This window comes from Mastomys coucha, unplaced genomic scaffold, assembly GCF_008632895.1.
Source record: "Mastomys coucha isolate ucsf_1 unplaced genomic scaffold, UCSF_Mcou_1 pScaffold15, whole genome shotgun sequence".
In the NCBI taxonomy this organism is placed as follows: domain Eukaryota; kingdom Metazoa; phylum Chordata; class Mammalia; order Rodentia; family Muridae; genus Mastomys; species Mastomys coucha.
The window spans coordinates 48,404,894-48,424,708 of NW_022196897.1; the positions used below are offsets into that span (position 1 = coordinate 48,404,894).

The 19,815-nt window shown below is 41.3% G+C and overlaps 1 long non-coding RNA gene across 1 annotated transcript in view; it reads right to left on the bottom strand.

Moving 5' to 3' along the window:
* LOC116090220 overlaps positions 1 to 19,815 on the bottom strand; it is a 48,780-nt gene that overhangs the window by 9,078 nt on the left and 19,887 nt on the right. The window contains exon 3 of the long non-coding RNA XR_004118612.1: positions 7,984 to 8,100. This is a non-coding gene — a long non-coding RNA (uncharacterized LOC116090220). The remainder of the gene's footprint in view (positions 1 to 7,983; positions 8,101 to 19,815) is intronic.

Sequence of the window (19,815 nt, forward strand, 5' to 3'; positions counted from 1 at the left end):
TTTCCAGCCAACATTTACTAAGTGTCTGTGCCAGTGTGCTAGCTGGTGAGATCTAGAGATAACCATGCAACTTGGCCCTCACTCTCAAGTAGTAAACAATTTAGTGGAGAAAGTACAAATGTAATCACATTTCGGTCAACAGAGAATGATCAGTACTGTGAAGCAAGCAGAATGCAGTGGAGCTTTGCTAGTCTGGGCCGGAGGGAGGTGATGATGCTAAAGGACTTCTTTGTTTTGTTAGCACCATGCTCTAACGAGCTGAGCTAAGTGGCCAGATGAGGCCTTTGGTCTAAAAGGGAGACTCTGAAGTTAGGCAGCAGAGTTAAATAAAGGAGTAAGTGAGAGGCAAAGCACAGTGGGTCTTAGGCAGAGAAGGTGGTTCCTCTGCACAACTCTGAGGACCCAAGCTCAGATCCCAGGACCCACAGAAGTCCAGACACAACAGCAAGGATGTAACCCCATAGTTTCTACTGAGCAGTGAGAAGAGGAGAATCCCAAGAAGCTTGTGGGCCAGCCTGGCACACACCATGGCCACGTCTTAAGCAAGGTGGAAGGTGAAGACCAGAACCATCTTTGAGGTTGCCATCTTTGCACCGATGCATGTGAATAAACATGTCACACATCATACACAAAAGTTTACAGAGACGGAATCTTCCAAGAGGGAAGACAATGAGAAAAAAGAATAAATCATGGCAGCTGGCTTCTGTGCGAAGGCTGGCTGGTAAAGGAATTTCCCTTCCAGAAGACAAAGGAAGAAATCAGTGACTAAAGAGAGTACTGGGAAGCAGAGAGAGAAGCTGGCAGAGCCCTTGTCCCCACTCCTTTCTTTTGAGGAAATGGTAGAGAGCCTGAGGACAAAACAAATCAGGGCTGCAAAGGCCAGAGAAGTGACGCCTGGATTAAGAAGCCTTCCTTCTTTTTAAGTGAAAATATTTATTTAAACCATAAACCAAAAACAAGTGGTCCAGGGCTCCATCCCTTCCTCAGGAGATACAGTGCTGTGTTTCTCAGTCTGCCCCATGTAATACGGATACGATGTTGATGTGTATAATAAAACGGTTCCCTGTGCCAGGCCCATGCATCTGAACTCAAAAAAAGTTGTGTTATAATAAAACCTTTACTTTATCAGAGTTTAGGCGAAGGACAGGCAGCCTTCAGATCCAGAAGAGTTGAAAACTGACTCCACAATATGGACAAGAAGCACATACAGAAGGAAGAAGGGTCAGGAGAACATAGGATGGCCAACCAGCCACCCTCCGCTCATTTAAACACAGTCTGATCAATTGGCAACATGTATAGGCTAAGGCTGGGATGCTAAGATTATACAAAACTCTGCTGTTTATGACAACGATGTACTCCTAAATTAGACTTTTGGTTGCCTAGTTAGGTCACACTTTCTTACATAAGAATCCCAGCATGGGAGCATCTTCAGGCCAAACTCAGTTTAATTGAGTAGGTGTAAGCCATAGATTGGTTACAAGAAATAAGAGAAATCATACACATAGCATACTCAGAATAGGGCCTTCTATCTAGCAGGTACCCCTAAAAACGTACTCTTATGATGTTTAATCTCTGTTGTCAACTTGACTAGACTTAGGATCAACTCAAAGGCAGGCTGCAGGGCTCTCCTGCAAGGGGTTTTCATTAGCAGGTAATCTGAGGAGGGAAGAGCCACTTTAAACGCTGCTGACATCCCCTGATGGAACCTTTGCTTTTTGCCTATCCACCATCACGTTCCCAGGCACCTTTGTCAACTCTGTTGTTCCTGCATTCCTTCCCTGATATCAAAATCTAGCTTCTTTTGGATTGAAGAGCAGCAGCTTTCTAGGAATCCTCCAGATCTCCAGCACCAGATGGGTATGCTGAGATATTCCATGTCATGGACTAAAAACATTTACCAAGCTCTCAGCCTCTCCAGCATGAGATGGCCAAACTATACTATGTAAAATAATGTAATAAATCCCTCTTAAATATAGTTTCATCCTATAGATTCTACTCCTAACACAGCTTATATTAGAACTAGACTAATACCACACTCTAGAATTTTCTAAGATTTGCACTCTCTTGACTAATGCAGACAGTACCAGGCACTGCTGCTAAAGAGCCTTATAGCCATAACTACTACAATAGGAGTTAAAAGGGAAACAAAATGAAGGACATGGCTGCTCTTAGGTATGGTGGAGGAGTAGGCTTAGTGTAGGCATTAGGGAGAGCATAGGCAAAGACATCTCAGAGAGTCCACATCGAACATGAACCTGAGCAAGACCTTGTATGAAGATGGGGAAGGGGAGAGGCAGGAAAAGCTACCGAACAAGAGGAGTGGCCTGGGCTAAGAGATTGGCCAAGAAAGTAGCATGGCTAAAATGACTGAGTTACACTGCAGAGGGGGCACGAGGGGAGCGGAGGGGGGTAAGGGAGGAGGGTAGAGGAGCTTCCGGGAGGGAAGCCCTGCCTAGTACTGGCCTGGAGAGCTCAGGGTAGGTGATGGGGTGTGGCAGCCAAGAGAGTAGAGACTAAAGGACACTGGGAGAAGCCCATGGCCAGCATCCGCTTTGATGTGTTAAACAGGCACCTCAGTGAGCCATTTGTCTCAGGCTTGAGACCAAACACAACTACAAATTTTAGCTTTGATTCTTAAATGTAAAATGCCACATGTCCCTCTACAGAATATTTTAAACAGTACATTATTTTAAACAGTACATTGGTTTAAAAAAAATTGATTTCCTTCAAAGACTTTTATTATTTTGAACTATCTTAGAATAGGCTAAACTAACTAACTGTAGGTCGTAGGGACAGATTCACATTGCAGGTTCTGATGGTCAAAAGTAGCTTCCGGATCACCCCTACACCTCCAGAGGAGGTTTCGGGATCCAGCTGGATATTTATTAGTTAAACAAGAGGCAAGTGGCTTCCCCTAAGAAAACAGTACAGAGATTTGGCCAGTTTTCTGCTGAGGTGGGTCAGTGGAGGGCCATTAAAAAGGACAGCTGGAGCTCTGAGGGAAACCCAGAGCTGCTGTGCGGGTATGTTCCTGAGACGGCGCAGCAATTCACATCAGAGGCAACAACATGAAATTTAGGTAGCCCACCATACCGAGAGAACGCAAAGGGAAACAGATGGGAAAGGTTACCCATGAATAACGCATTGCCTTTTGTGGAGGCTTGAGAAGAAACAAATGTGTCGTGGATGGGCTTAATAAAAACAGGGTGCCTGGTGGATGGGAGGTGAATAGCAGTTCTTTCCAGCAAGGCCCCCAGTGAAGGAAGCCGCTGTGAAGTGGAGAGGAGAGCGACAGCGTGTGGTGTGCATCATTCCAAAACACTCTTGCTTCATTCTGGGATTTCAGACTCTTCATGAATCCAGAATTAGTTGTGCTGTCCCTCAGTTTCTAAAACAAAAGTGGCGGAAACATATTCCTGAGAACATATGGAAAGGTATTACAACTGTAGGAGAACTTAATCAAGGATGGTGTCGTAGAAGAATTTAATCAATGATGGCGTTGGGGAAATAAAGGATAAAGAAACCCAAAGGAAGGAAGAATTACATAAAGAAAACAATCTTAGACTTTGCTCAAAACAAAACAAAACAAAAAACAGACATGTAAAAGTGTAAAGCAGTAGTTTACTTAACACAATAAACACTTAGCTGTTAAGAGACTCTCATGTACTTAGTGTGTGTGTGCATTTAAAACCATGTTATGTTATAAATACTTCTACTACTCATGATCTCCTGAGGCCACCTCTCCAGCGCTATAGCTGCTGGCTTTGAGCCCAAGAGATTCGTGTTCTCACCTCAGGTCTCTTCTTCATTAGTTATATGGCCATAGCTGAGTTACTTTTTCTCACAACAGCACACCCTTGCAGAATGTCCTAGAATGAGATGCCATGAAACAGCATATATAAGATGCCTAGACCACATCCAGGACCTTAGAAGGCGTCTGAGTGAGCATGGAAAAAAAGTTGGACTCCACAGAAAAGCGATGCAGCCAAGGGGCTGACTTGACTGAAGGTTAGATACAGCAATCAGAAACTCCTAGTCTGGCATTCCGTCTATGGGACCCTTGTTTGTGCAGGAGGCTCTTTTAGGACTTGGAATGGTTAGGAAACTATAATAAACAGGCAGCTAGCTGCTTCTGGTACGGGGGACATAAAGGCCCCCTCTTGAGTCGTTGGTTTTCTTAATCAAAGAATTTGAGAATGGACTCAAATGGAAGCTCAAGAACAATTTTTGTTAGCGTTTAAAAGGAAAACTCCCCAGGGTAGGCAAACTGTCCGTCTCAGCAGCTTCTGGGAGAACGTGAATGGAAGAGAGAATGAACAGCAGCTAAGATGACACGGAGGTCAGACACATGACTGACTAGAAGCCACGCGGTGGAGGGGAGAATTAGAGGAAGAGGAGTAAGGAAGCCCAAGATGCTGGGGAAACCCCAAGTACTAAAAAAGAAGAAAAAAGTGTGCTTATAAAAGAGAGAGAAAGGAGAAGTTATGGTTTTCTGAGTAATTCAGAAAACCAGGCAGACTGGCTAAGCTGCACGGTTGTAGGCCAATAGGATGCTGTGCTAGGGGCGGGGCATGGAAAGTGTCTCATTAAAGGACTAATTATACTGCCTGTCTCTTTAGCGTGGCTTCAGGTGAGCCCACCTTCCTTGTCTCCTGGGCAGGAGATTGAACCCACCCGTCTAGAATGCTAGGACATTATCCAGGCCAGAGACTTTACCCTTTTGATCAGGAGAAATTTTTTTTTTCAACTCTAACTCTTCCCTGGGCTCCAGATAAAGTCCTAACTTCAAGGAAAACTCCCCGAGGCTTTGACATGGCTCAAGATGTCAAAAGATAACATAGAACTGGAACCTAGCAGGGCTGTATCCGCCCCCTGATTCTCAGCGTCCAGCCATCATTGAAGCACTTGACTTCTTACCTGCTCAGGTCCACTTAGTGCTTGCCCCCCAGGATGAGCGCGTCTTCATCCATTAGATATGAGGTTTGGATTTATAAGTATTGCCTTTCCATTTTCACACGGAACAATATGTTTTGTAACAAAAGAATCTGATCTGTGTTCTCAGGCAGCGAGCTGCTAGTTCTGCCTGAGGTAGGCCTTGGAGATAGACAGTGGGCAGTTAGATAACCCAGAAGTGAGGCACAGGCCAAACATTTAGAAAGCTGGATACAGCTTGGAACATGAGTTGCGCTGAAACTAAGTGGAACGTGAATCAGAAAGTTCTGATACCAGAGGAGGCAGACCAGACATGGCACACTGCCCACTATGCCCTGCAGGGGGCGCTACAGGCAGACCCAATCCCTGCTCATATCCTAGCTATGTGTCTGAGAGCTGACTGACACAGAAGCTCATAACTCTAGCCTCTCCATTGTCCTGTGCAACTACCCCAGGTTCCCCTCGGAACTCTCTAGATCTCAGAAGAACCACTGTCTTCTAGGTCCAGGGCTAAAACCTGTGAAGTTACAAAGTCTATTCATGCCCGGTCCACAAAGTATAGTCAGTCTCCGGCTCCACTCAGAAAGAACAACCTTCTAGCTTTACTGAAGCTCTAGAGAAATTACACCTCATGGAAACATGCTGTCGTCTAGAAAATGTGTGAGTGTTCACGTGCTCCCAGGCTGGCCTTTTCTAGGGCAGGCATCAGGCTAGAAATCCGAAAGAGGAAATGGTTGGTAGATGGTTACATGCATGTGAGCACACATACACATACAGAGAGAGAGAGAGAGAGAGAGAGAGAGAGAGAGAGAGAGAGAGAGAGACAGAGACAGAGAGAGAGACAGAGAGAGAGAGAGAGGGAGAGACAGACAGAGACAGAGAGAGAGACAGAGAGACAGAGAGACAGAGAGAGACAAAGACACAGAGACAGAGACAGAGACAGAGACAGAAAGAGACCTAGCTTAGTAACATAAAGCAGATATTAGGAGAAACAGAGGAAATGTTTGAAAAGGTGCAGGAGATATAGCCCTCTATCATATGAGCAGACTCTCTAACTCAGTCGTTCTTATTTTGTGGTGATGGAGCTCGAGCACAGAATGTTCTGATTTTAGCATCCGACCTGGAGTGCTGAACCCAGTCTCAGTGGGATGAATCTGGGCCTAAATCTTGAGGATAAAACCTAGTGTTCCCAATAAAAGTTCCATTACAGAGAGCCCCAGTGCAGAACACAGCTCGCTTTCAAGCTGTGTAACTCACTTAGAGATAAAAAGGTATCTACGGCATCTAAGTCTACACTGCATTTCTATCTAAAGCTTCGATCTTCTTACAAAGCACCTGAGAGAATTGCCACAAAATAAGCAAACCAAGCGCGAAACGGTGTGGGCCTGCTTCCACTCCTCACCTTACATCTAGATGACAAGTCTGCCTGGTTTTCTAAATTACTCAGAAATCCGCCTGCCTCTGCCTCCCAAGTGCTGGAATTAAAGGCGTGCCCCACCTTTACATCTTATCGCCGCGCACAGTAAGGACAGTAACAGAGCACACCTTCTCTTCTTTAAAGTTCTTGTCTGAAATTTAGGCAGCTTACCAGCCTCATCATCAGGACTCAAGACTTTCTAAACCTCAGGGGTGTGGGGCTGGAGAGATGGCATAGCTGTTCAGAGCACTGGCTGCTCTTCCGGAGGACCTGGATTCAATTCCCAACACCCACATGGATGCTTACAACTGTATGCAACTTCAGTTCCTGGGGATCCAATGCCCTCCTCTGGCCTCTGTGGACACACATACATTCAGGCCCACAAATAAATAAATAATATTTTTTTAAAACTTCTGGGGTTCATGGTCAGGCAGCTCACACTTTTTGTTTGTTTGTTTGTTTGTTTTTCGAGACAGTGTTTCTCTGTGTAGTCCTGGATGTCCTGGAACTCACTCTGCAGACGAGGCTGGCCTCAAACTCAGAAATCCACGTGCCTCTGCCTCCCAAGTGCTGGGATTAAAGGCATGCACCACCACTGCCCGGTGTTCACACTCTTATAAAACACAACCTGCTAATACAGAAATTCCCCCAAACCAAGGCTATGTCTAGGGAACTATACTTACATATATGTAAGACAAGACTCCATGTCTAGTGCAGTAGAATAAAGGTCACTTTGAAAAGATGGAGCAAGATAAGAAGAAGGAAACACAGCAACCAGATGGCCTCTTCCCGTTTCTGTGGTGTCTACAGCAGCTCCCCTTAGTGCTTTGGAGATAGAAGGTGAAGGACAGTAACAGAAAACACCTGTGGGTCCTGCTGTCCTTGTGCATCTCTGGCCCCAGGGGACGCTCTACCACAGAGGCACTGGCTCACTCTATGCTAACAGAATAGCAACATGGACAGATGTGGTCAGAACAATCCAAGACAGGAGTAAAATAAGGCCTATGGGCTGTTTGAAGGCTGTGTCTCTGCCATTCCACCGTTTCTGTGCCCTTAACTGTCAAGGCACTTCCAACCCTCATCACTTTCCTTTTGCTTTGGTCTGGGTATTGAAGTGAATGGGGGGCTAGAGAGAGTCTGGCTTTTAGTTCAAGAACCTGGTACTAGAAAAACAGCAGCTTCTATGGAGAGTGGTTCCTCCCACTTACCTCTTGGCCCCTCCCGCCTACCGCTCAGCTCCTCCCACCTGCCTCTCGGTTCGTGCTCCCTGTAGTTTACATGTACCTCATATGCCTCACATATTTGTAACTACAGTTCTCTAGGAATGAGCCCCCTTTAATTCATCATTTTTAATAGCACAGTTGTATATAAAGCCGGTAATTCTAGCACTGGAGAGTCTGAAGCTGGACAATTTCAAACTGAAGGCCAGATTGGTTACATAGTAACACTATGTTTCAAAAAATAATAAAATGTAAAACAGAGGAAGAGGCACAAGCTGATTCTTTGAAGTGTTTTCTCCACATGTGATTTTACAGAATCCACATGATATGCAGCTCACTCTGAGTATAACTCAGCCATATGCTATAAGGATTCAAAATGGGGCTTGTGAAACGGCTCCACATGTAAAACTCTACCTGTCCCAAACTTTGATGTCTTGTTTCTGATTCCCAGGACTCACAAGGTGTTAGGAGAAAATCGGTTGAAAAATGTTCTCTGACTTCCACAGGCATGCCAAGGCATGTGTGCACGCACTGAAAAAAACAAACAAACAAATAAACAAATAAATAATAAAACTTTTTAAAGGACTCAAAATAGCCCGAAGCATAAATGAGATTTCCATGTTATCAATCACCTGAAAATGTTCGTTTTATTAGTGAAACGCGATAATATAGTAGGCGGGTCCTAAGGATGTGAATTGTGTCTCCTACCAAAGCTCTACTTGAGTCCTTAAATTTCCTAGTTCTGTTCTCTTGATTTGGAGGACGGTTGTGTTTTTCTTGCCATTTTCTTCTTGAAAATCATAACATGGTGAGTCACGTGGTGTCCATCTGGCTCAGGCACCCCTGTTGTTGACAAATGGCCTCTTTCAGCATGAGACAGGGCAGCTTGCTCTGACGGTCTAGACAAAGCATTCATGTTGTGCCTATCCACAAGAATAAGCTAAAACCCACTTTCAATACAGAACAGTGTGTTTCTGTTTCTCTACTTGAGCAAATACATTTTATTTTATCTTTGAGACAGGGGCTAGCTTAAGCTACTATTGAATCTGCTACATAGCTGAAGATGACCTTGAATTCCTAATCCTTCTGCCTCCTCTTCCAAGCTCTGGGATGGCAGGCCTGTGACACCGCATGTGATTCTTAAAGAGCCAGTCTCTTTACGGATGCTTTCGGTTCTCATCCAGCAACTGAGCAGTTGTGATGTTTCTTTACCATTTGAAGATTAACAAGGCCAGCCCCAGATCCAGTTTGTCCTGTATAGGATTTTCAGTACTGTCATTCAATCTAAGGAGCAGCTTATCTGTCACAAGGAAAGACAAGCCTCCTGTTAGCCAACAGTTGCCAGATGTTGAGGTGAAGTCACTAACAGCTATGCCAACACCAAAGCAAAGTGATTGGTTTCCTGCCTAATGCAGGGACCTGTGCAAGCCCTTGCCAGCCTGTGTGGTATCTTCAGCAAGGCAGACAGGGTTCAAACAGGAATTTGCTATTCGGCATGCAAATGAAGCCTCATTCTGACATTTTCCAACATAGAAGAGATGCACCTTTAATTCCCCCTCTTAGTCATTTTTGATGTTTTGGTTTTCTCTGGCTACATCTGCAATCGGGCCAGCAAAGACGGTCTGAGTTCTGCTGTGGTCTCCCTTTATCTTGGCTGGCCTGTTCTCAGCCTGGCTGCAAAATGCCTAGCAGTAAAGTGCTGGTTTTAATCCGAGGTAAACAATGGCTGACACATAATCACTGCCCTCTCTTTACACACACAGTGTTCATTGCTGACCTAGGAGAACACCTCCAAAATGCCGGCAGCCTTCGTCTGAAAACTGGTGGAAATCGTCACATTTCCAGGAGACATGCCCCCTCTTGTGGTGGCTTCTCAGTACTGCAGGCTTAGTTTCCTGTGGAAGAGCAGGAAGGTGGCCGACAACTTCCCACACTTAGACCTGTGACCAGCAAAACTCTTCTTGACCAACCCTGTGAATGCCAGACAAGAATTGCAATCTTGCAGTTGTGAGTGTTTATTCTAAGAAGTTTTAAGCATAACAAATGAATCAATGTGTAAATAAACATGTTGAAGTCCTAAGTGGCAAGCTAGTCTCTGACTATGACCTTCAGGTTCATAATGTGAGATATTAAATCGTGTGATTAACTGTGATGAATTATATTAAGCAATATTTTTCATGAATGTCCATTTAGCATTCTAGAAGTATTAAAAATAAATTTTTTGTTTAAGCTTTTAGTTTCAAAATCACTGATGTCAGTTGAGAATAAACATCTGCAACTTCCTATTAGAGATTTCTAGAAATCATCAAGAAAAAAAGGACCAGTTGGTATTGCAAAGGATAAAATCAATTCCCTGTTTAAAAAAATTAGTAGTGAGTGTCTCCAAGGCAAACTATCCAAGGAAAAAGAATGGACTGTTGTGTGTATTGTATCATATGATAGCTACAGTCTTTACACATGCTTTTAATATAAAGAAACTTAAAAAGATGCCCTCAAACGTTAATACATTTATCAGTGTAATGCACAGAATCAGGCAAGGCAAAAATATTTTTCTAAAAGTTTATTGATTTTCATGTTATGTGTACAGATGTTTTGTCGGCATGATATCTGTGCACCACATTTCTGTCTGCTACTCAAGGGGGCCAGAAGAGGGCATCAGATCCCTCTTCAGTTCTGACATGGAACTGAAGTTACAGGTCATTGTGAGAGGCCGTATGGATGCTGGAAATTGAACCCAGAACCTCTGGAAGAGCATCCAGGCCTCTTGACCAGTAAGCTATCTCTCCAGCTCCATAAAGATTTATTTATTTATTTTAATTTTATGCTCATGAGTGTCTTGTCTGTATGTATGTATGTGTACCACATGCATGCCTGGTGCCCTAAGAGGCCAAAAGAACTGGAGTTAAAGATGGTTTTGTGCCATATGAGTGCTAGGAACTGAACACTCCTATCTGCTATGTCATCTCCCCAGGCCCAGGGGAAATATTTCACTGCCTCCTGTATAAAGAAATTGAGAGGCTAGCTCTGTGACAGAGTGCATGACTCTGGGTTCTATTCTCAAAGCCACTCATACATACATACATCATTTCCGTCAGTCAATTTTCAAAACATATGTTGAGTACATGACTTTGCTTCTAGACTCCAGGCCATTTCTAGCATGAGAGTAGATGGCTGGGAACTGGCAGTCGGTGTCACCTGTCTCCTTGTGAAACCAGGTAATCCAATCACTAAACCATTTAAAAGATAAACAGTTTTTGGTCCTCCTGGGCCCTCTTCTTTCCGAGGCTGCCAATATTTATACATAAATCCATAATTGTAAGGGATTTAGATGTGCTAGGTGCTGTTCCAAAAGATTCTGCCTGGACAGCTCAGGGTGTGATGGAGGTGGGGTACAGCAGCCTGAAGGATGCATTCCTGCTCAAAGCTCAATGCCAGCATGACTTCCAGTCTTGTTGCTAATCTCCATGCCATTTGGATTTGCTTATAGCTGAGGGAGTTAATGCATGTTCCCTGCATGTTAATGTAAGCTCACCTACAAAACCAGAGTGCGGAAGGAGGAGTGGGGGGATTTAACTTAGATCAGTGTTTTCCAGTCCCATTCATTTTCACCCCTTAGATGGCTTTTTCCACTATTCATCCTCTAAGATAAAATGAATTCCATCTATTCACTGCATATATGCTTGTACTTAAAACCAAAAACAATGGTTTGGACTTTATTCAGTTGTTGCCCCCAGTGAGAATGGGTGTATCATATTTAAAGGAAGGATCCAAAGAGATTCCGCTTGGCTTTGGAATCAAAGGTGTAATGAATGCTACGGTAAATGCCACTCTTGGTACTAAATGTGTCTGAGCTCAAATTCTTATCTACTATTTGATCATTGTAAGAGTTTAAGCATGCTAGGAAAGTTCTCTGAAACATGCTCATGTAGAAAACAACCACGAGGAAACATCCTGTGGGGTTGTCGGAAGCATCGACGGAGGTGAAGTGGGCAAAGCCCCTGGCATCAGACATAGTACAGCGTAGAACATCAGCAGCTGCTAATGCCCCATTCGTTCTCTTCAAAACAAATGTGTGAGCTAAAGAAATGTCTCAGTGGTTAAGAGCACTCACTGCTCTTGCAGAGACCTGAGCTCAGTTCCCAGAGCCCACGTGGTGGCTCACCATCTGTAATCTCAGTTTCAGAAGACGTAATGCTTTCTTCTATTTTTTTTTCTCTTCCACTGTTCTACCATCCTTAATTTATGATAACTTTCAAACACGATTCCATGCGTGAGAACTGCCTCTCCATCACTCCTGCCCCTTTCTTTCCTTCCTCCAAACCTTCTGTGCCCTCCAAATTCATGATCTCTTCTTCATTTATTATATGCATACACATAGATAGTCTACTGGGGATGTATATTTGAGCAGAGCTAAACGGTCTCAAGATTCTACTCTTTTCAGACCAAAATTAAATGTCACATGTTTCTGAGAAATTTGGTTCCATTTCCTCAAATGTCATTTTCCCCATGCTTTCAAGTCCCATGGCAAGCTGTGCTTACAATGCTATGAAGTTGTGAAAATTATTCTACGCTGTAATGCGCATACATTTTAGGGACAATCGCTCTGAGTTTAGTTTAGTTAGTTAGTTAGTTAATTAGTTAGTTTTTTTTTTTTGAGTCATCCTCATGTAAATCAGCTTGATCACAAACTTGCTATGTAGTTAAGGTTAGCCTTGAACTCCTGACCCTCCTGTCTCTACCTTCTAAATAGCTGAGTAGTGGGGTTATAGGCATATGCTGCTTAGAGATTCTGCTTTACTCCCTAGGTCAGCCCTCCCTGATCCCCACTCTCTCTCCCTGTGCAATAGATTTCAGTAAATATTCATAGATCAATGAATGAATGTTGTGAAGCTAGGTTATAAGGATTAAATATAACACTGGCATGTAAAAATAGGAGATACCTTGATGACTGTCATAGATATTTATACCCCTCCCCCAATTTCTAAACCTCAATCCCAAATAAAATCCTATTACGTATTGTAGAAATTGAGAGCAAAATCTTTCTGGCAATGATCAAGTTATGAGGCATATAACTCTGTGTAATGACACTATTTCGAAGAGGATTAGCCTGTTTTCTTATACACATCTAGCTTGAGCTGATTCAGAGCTGTGCGGTATCTATGTGATCACGGGACAGCTTTCCAGATCTCCTTGATGGTTGCTAACAACAGTGGTAGTTCTTTGTCATGCTCCTGCCTCAGTGGGGGGAGTTCTCTGACAAAAGAAATATATACATCAAATGTAAGAGCAGAAAGCAAAACAGAGCCAGAGAGAGAGAGAAAGAGAGAGAGAGAGGGAGGGAGGGAGGGAGAGAGACTGTGTGCAGCATTTGTTTTTAGTCCTATGATGTTTTAAGCGTCTACCTAATGCTTTTTTACACATACTGAATAACCAGGCTAATTAAAAAGCCCATACAGCGCTGGTTAAAATCTGTTCGAGTTTTTTTGGAGCACCTGTTACAACAGAATGCCCACAGACTTGATAGTTTAGAGCCAAGACACCTGCTACCTTATGTCTCGCAGTATGCTCAGTTTTATACTGTTAGCAAAAAATAAATAAATAAATTAAATAAACACTTTTTGACATTTAGCAATCTTACACAAGTGATAAGAAATTGCCAGAGAGGAGTGATAGTTTAACCCTTCCTCTCCTGCACTGGGAAGCCACACCCTTTCCTTGCCTGAAGGGGATGTATTTCTCATGTTACAACATAAAACCGTGTGCAGTTTCTTTAATTATTCCTAACAGTGCAAGGTTTTCTAAATGATCCAGGTTATCTTCTTAAGTCTGAGGCAGGAATTTTCCAGTTTATAGTTGTATTTAAGCTTACATAAGCTTACTTACAGTCGGTTATGCAACGACCAATTTACAAGTTAGCTTCCCCTGAGCCTTTTAATAAAGTGCATCTCTGTTTTGACTCTGGTAACTGCTCATCTCCAACACATATTGCTGCGATTATGCCTGGTGATATTTTTACCAGAACTTTACTTGATAATCTAATTTTGGGATGAAAATATTTTGCTTTATAGTTATGGAATTTTTCAGAGTATGGGTAGATGCATCTGGGAACATTTGACTTTCTCTTTAGGGTTCAATTTTAGATATGGTAAACAAGTTTTACAAAGGTGATATTTTCTAAACAGCTGCCATTTAATTCTTGGAGGTCTGAAACCATGTCTTATTTGACTATATTACCTGGAGTTAGATAATTGGATGAAAAAAATAAAAACTTGAGTGCAAAAAAGCAAGCTTAAATGTTATATGCTAATAACATAAAATTAAATCATTGCTTATGAGAAAATCAAATTCTGCTTTTGGTCTAGCTTCCATACTCCTAGTACAGGCAAAGGCACAGATAGAGATTGATAGATTAAGATATAATAATATAATTTCCAGGATTGCCTATATGACAAAAAAAAACCCTGAAAGATCATAAATGTTCTTTGATAACGGAGTAGATCAAGATGCATTAGTACAGTAGAATACTAAGAAATTGCTGAGTAAGTAAAATGTATATATATATATATATATATATATATATATATATAAATGAAACAATCCCTAGGATGTATTATTCAGCAGAAAACAGAACGTGTAAAAGCAAATAAGCACCCCTCACACATAATAAGCATACTTCACTCATAGCACTATAGGTTATCTTTGAAACACACACACACACACACACTGATAACAATGATTATCTCTGAGGAGAGAATCCATCCAGCTATTTGAGAACAGGAATTTAAGAGTACTCCTTTTTCAGTTAAGTAAAATCTTTCTGTAACTTTACTTGTTTATATTGCATGTACGTGTGGACATATTACCTACTCAAAATTCATGAAGTTGTAAATTAAAATAGTGCAATACATTTTAGAGGAAAGAGAATGTGGTACAGTACGTGGCATTGTAATGCATGATATCCCAGAGCATTTTTACATTTCCAGACTGCTACCGAGTTAATTCAAAACCAGTATTTAACAATATAAATCACAATTTAATGTCTAATTATCACGATGCAAGCAGCTTTTGCATGTTGAATGTGTGTAGCTGTATTCAAATACAAGCTGTTTTGACTTTTAACCGACATTCCAGAGCTAAGAGAGACTTTATTGCATAATTAGAACAAACAACCTAGAATATATTTCTCTAGCATGTCTTTTTAAAAAAAAATGAAAATAATTTCTAAATAATGTTCAAGAGAAGTGATGTTTTAATTCTTGGACATTGCTCAGAAGAGAAATTCTATTTATACAAAGACACAAAGAAACTCAGCATGCATTTTGCCATTTTCTGTTGGAAGCCTCCCAACCGAGCCTAGCAGTGCTGAGACATCATTCCTAAAGTTGGCTAGAATAGAACATGTGACCATTGGGGGTTTGTAGTTATGGAGCCGTGACAGGGCACAGCCCCTTGGATCCTTATACTGCCAGTTACAACCTGCTCTGGGAAGCGTAATAAAGCAGATGATTTACCCCAGACATACTGTCGCCCCTTCACACGAGGAGGCATCTACAAAATCCATACTCGAGAACTGTGCAATCAAGTTACAAAAGGAAATTACAATAAAAGCTTTACAATGCTTTCATGAAGTTTATAGCTTTGTATTGAGCCACATTCACAGCAACCTTGGCCACGTGTGGACTCCTACTGTCATCTCCCATTTCAAGAGCTCTCAGTCACCTGGCTCACCCAAACTGTCAGGTGAACACACTAAAATTATAGAGTACCAAGCATTTATATGCATTTTGAAAGATAGCACAAAATTATGACTATAACTTACATAAAGAGTAAATCCCAATAGTCTTTAATAGAATGTATTAGGAAAGGTTAAGATTGAAATAAATACCAGTCTAGCACACCAACTTAATCCCAGTCTTTTCGGTCAATACTGGATTGACCTTAATCATACAAGGAGAAGCAGCATGCCTGTCTTTGGAAATGCCCACCTAATATTTCTGGTTCTCCCCTTTATGGGCAACAATAGTATCCTACTTGCTGGATTCATTTTGAAATAGGACCTTGTAACCATGTCAGCCAATGTGTATGAAACAGTGTGATAGGTAACCCTTATGGCCAGGCAGTGCCCTGCTGTATGGCTAAATCTACCAACTAACACCATGCATTTTCTAGGACAAATTCTCTGAACTTTATATTATTTGCATGGAAATGAGCTCAGTGAGTCTAAGGGATTAATTCATCCAAGTTCTTGGGCAAAGGTAAGAAAGTTACAGAATCAAGATTCAAAATCAGACCTTCTAACTAAGTCCAGAACATTCACTCACTGTTGCACTTTGAAAGCTGAAAAAAAAAAAAAAAAAAACCCTAGAGAATCTCAGTTTCTGGTCAGGGGGCCTTTCCTGGAGCACTTGATGTGTGAACACGTGCTTTTCACTGCGTGGCTAGCTTGCCAGCTTCCCACTTTCCTGCTACTGAATGAACATCTTACCCCTTTAGTCCAGTCTTTATGTTTATTGAATCAATGGGCAATGCATTAATGAGTAAAGATGTTACTTTTATAAACATTAAATTTTAATTTGCAAGAGACGACACACAAACACACACACATACACACACACCTGTAATGCCTTATTTTTATTATTACTGATTTTAGTTTAGCATTCAAAATATGGATTTCATAATTCCATCTTCATACATATATGTCATTATATTTTGACATCATCAGTACTTCCCACCAACCCTTTCCCATGGCCCCAACACACACACACACACACACACACACACACACACACACACACAGAAGCAATTCATAATGAATCAAAGACCTGAATGTAAGGTGTGAAACACAGGGACCTGCTAGGTGAAAACATAGGGAACTTGATTTAAGACATTGATAAGCATAGAAAAGAACTTTCTGAGGGATTCAAATAACACAGAAAATGATCCCAATAATGAGACAGAGGATTAATGTCTAGGATAAATAAATCACTGCATAAACTAATCATCTAATCAATAAAAAGGATAACTAGGTAATTAAAGAAGTTTATTTTAGTGCCAGGTGAGCAATGTGGATCTAGTTTCTTTCTACACGTGGAAACAATTTTTTCCTGCACTGTTCATTAAAATGGTTATCTTTTCTAACACATGTTTTCAAACCTTTGTCAAAAAGTAGATGGCTGTTGGGGCTGAAGATATGACTCAGCTGTCAAGGGCATTGGCTGTTTTTCTAGAGAACCAGGGTTCAGTTCCCAGCACCCATATGCAACAACCGTCTGCAACTCCAGTTCCAGGTGATCCAATGATGATTTCTTCTGGCCTCTGTAGGCACTGCATGCATGCTGTACACAGGCATACATGCAGGCAAAACACCTATACATATTAAAACAAAACAAAAGAAAACAAAAACCTTTTAAGTAGGTGGCTGTAACTGTGTGAGTTCATTTCTGTGTCTCTCTCCTATTCTACTGCAGTGATCTACATGTCTGCTGTAGGCTTTTGCCGTGCTGCTTCTTTATCCCGACTCTAACATAATTTGTCATATCTCCAGCATTGCTCTTTCCCATGAGGATTCCCTTGGCTATCTGGAGTATTTAGTGCTTCCATATAAATTTTAGAAGAGTTTTCCATTAGTTTTTTGTGAGGAGGGTGTTGGTGGGGATTGTACCGAATCCACAGACACTTGATAATATAGCCAGATCCATTTCCACATTATTTATTTTTTTTCAATCCATGAACAGGGAAAGTCGGTCTTCTAGAATCTTCCTCAATTTGTTTCTTCTATGTCTTTGCATTTTCGTTGCTGAAGTCTTTCACCTCTTTGGTTAGGCTTATTCCTAAGTATCTTTTCTTCTTAAAGCTATTGTGAATGGGTGCCCCTTCCCATCTCTTTCTTGGCAAGTTCATTATGTACATGTGCAAGATCTAGGGAGTTTCGTGTGTTGATTTTGTAACCTAACACTTGACTGAAAGAAGTTATTCAGTCTAAGACTTTTCTTGCAGAGTCTTTAATACCTTTCAAGCACAGGTCATTTAACCTACAAACAGGGATAGTTGGCTTCTTCCTTTCTTGTTTATACCTTCTTTTTTTTTTTTCCTTGCCTTATTGCCTCTTGCTAAGAAATTGAGCACTAAACTGAAGAAAAGTGAAGAAAAGTGGGCACGAAGTTTAGAGGGAATTACCCTAAAATACCCTCATTTAGCATAATGTTGGGTATACATTTGTTGTACATAGCCTGTATTGGGTTATGATACTTTCCTTATGTTCTAACTTCTTCAGGAATTTTATCATAAATAGAAATTTACTTTATCAAAGAATTTTCTGCTTTGAGATGAGATTGAAACTAATCTTCTGATCACATGATTTTCATTCTTTAGTCTACTTAAATATATTATTGTATGTATTGATTTGCATATGTTTAAATGTATTATTATACTTGTTGATTTACATATGCTTAAATTCAGTATTATACTTATTGATTTGCATAACCTTGCCTAATCAGAATGAAACCAAATTCGTTATAGTGTATGATCTTTTGACTATGTTCTTGAATTCTATTTAAAAGAATTTTCTTTTTTTTGTGTGTTTTTTCGAGACAAGGTTTCTCTGTGTAGCCCTGGCTGTCCTGGAACTCATTCTGTAGACCAGGCTGGCCTCGAACTCAGAAATCCTCCTGCCTCTGCCTCCCAAGTGCTGGGATTAAAGGCGTGCGCCACCACCACCTGGCCTATTTAAAAGAATTTTATTAAGAGTTTTCATAGTTATGTTCATTAAGAAATCTTGGTATATAGTTTTTTGCTTGTGTATTTATCTGGATTTAGTATCATTGTAATACTGGCTTTGTAGAATAAATTTGGTAGTACTCCGTGTGTGTGTGTGTGTGTGTGTGTGTGTGTGTGTGTGTGTGTGTGTCTGTGTGTGCACACACATGTGGAAGCCAAAGAAGATAACAGGTGTCTTCCATTGCAACTTTATTTATTTATTTTATTTATTTTTGAGATAGAGAGTCCTTCATTGAACCCTTGTTATTTTCAACTAAGCTGAATGGTCAGCAAACTCCCAGGACCTACCTTTATGACCACCACCACCACCACCACCACCATCATCATCACCACCACCACCACCACCACCATCACCACCACTATAACAACTACCACAACCACCCTGGTTACAGGCACACATGCCTGTTTCTGGCTTTTTATACAAATGATGAGGGTGTGAATTCTTGCTTTCATAGAAAGGGCTCTCGCCCACTGAACAATACTCAACCTCCTTCCCTTCCTGCTTCAGAGGAAAGACTGCAGAGAAGATTGGTATTTGGTACAATATGGCTGTGAGTCAATCTAGCTTTAGCTCTTTGTTGTTGTTGAGAGATTTCTTTTAATTACTGCTCTAACATCATCAATTATTACAACCTATTTAAGGTTTTAAAATGTTTTTGTGATCTAATTTTGGTAGGTCATATGTGTTGAGGAATTAAAAAAAACTAGCAGCACTTTGCAGTTTTATTTGAGTTTTCTGAACTAAAAGGCTTGTGAAAAAAATTAATATTTACAGTTTTCACCTGATAAATGAGGGAAAGTGAGAAAAATGCAATGTTCTCAGTATCTGCTGATAAATTCTTTAAAAAGAATTTATTCTTCTTTCATATATTACATCCTGATTGCAGTTTCCCCCCCTCCCTCTCAGTACTCCCTCCCCACATTTGCCCCCATCCACTCTTTCTCTGTTTCCCTTCAGAAAAGAGCAAGCCTCCCATGGATATCAACCAAGCATGGCATGTCAAGTTGCAGTAAGACTAGGCACCTCCTGTCATATGAAGGCTAGATGAGGCAAACCAGTATGAGGAAAAGGTCCCAAGAACAGACAAAACAATCAGATAGTCCCTGCTTCCACTGTTAGGAGCCCCACAAGAAGACCAAGCTACACATCAGTAACATATATGTAGTGGGCCTAGGTCAGAGGCATACTGGTTCAGTCTCTCTAAGCTCCTATGAGCCCAGGTTAATTGATTCTGTGGGTTTTCTTATGCTGTTGTAGACCCCTCTGGCTCCTACAATCCTTCCTCCCCCATTTCAGCTGGAATCTCTGAACTCTGCCTAATGTTTGGCTGGTAATCTCTGGATCTGTTTCCATCGATTGCTAGATGAAGCCTCTCTGATGACAATTTGATTAGGCATCAATCTGTGAGAGTAGCAAAATATCATTAGAAATCATTTCATTGATTGGTTTTTTTTTTTTTTTTTTTTTTT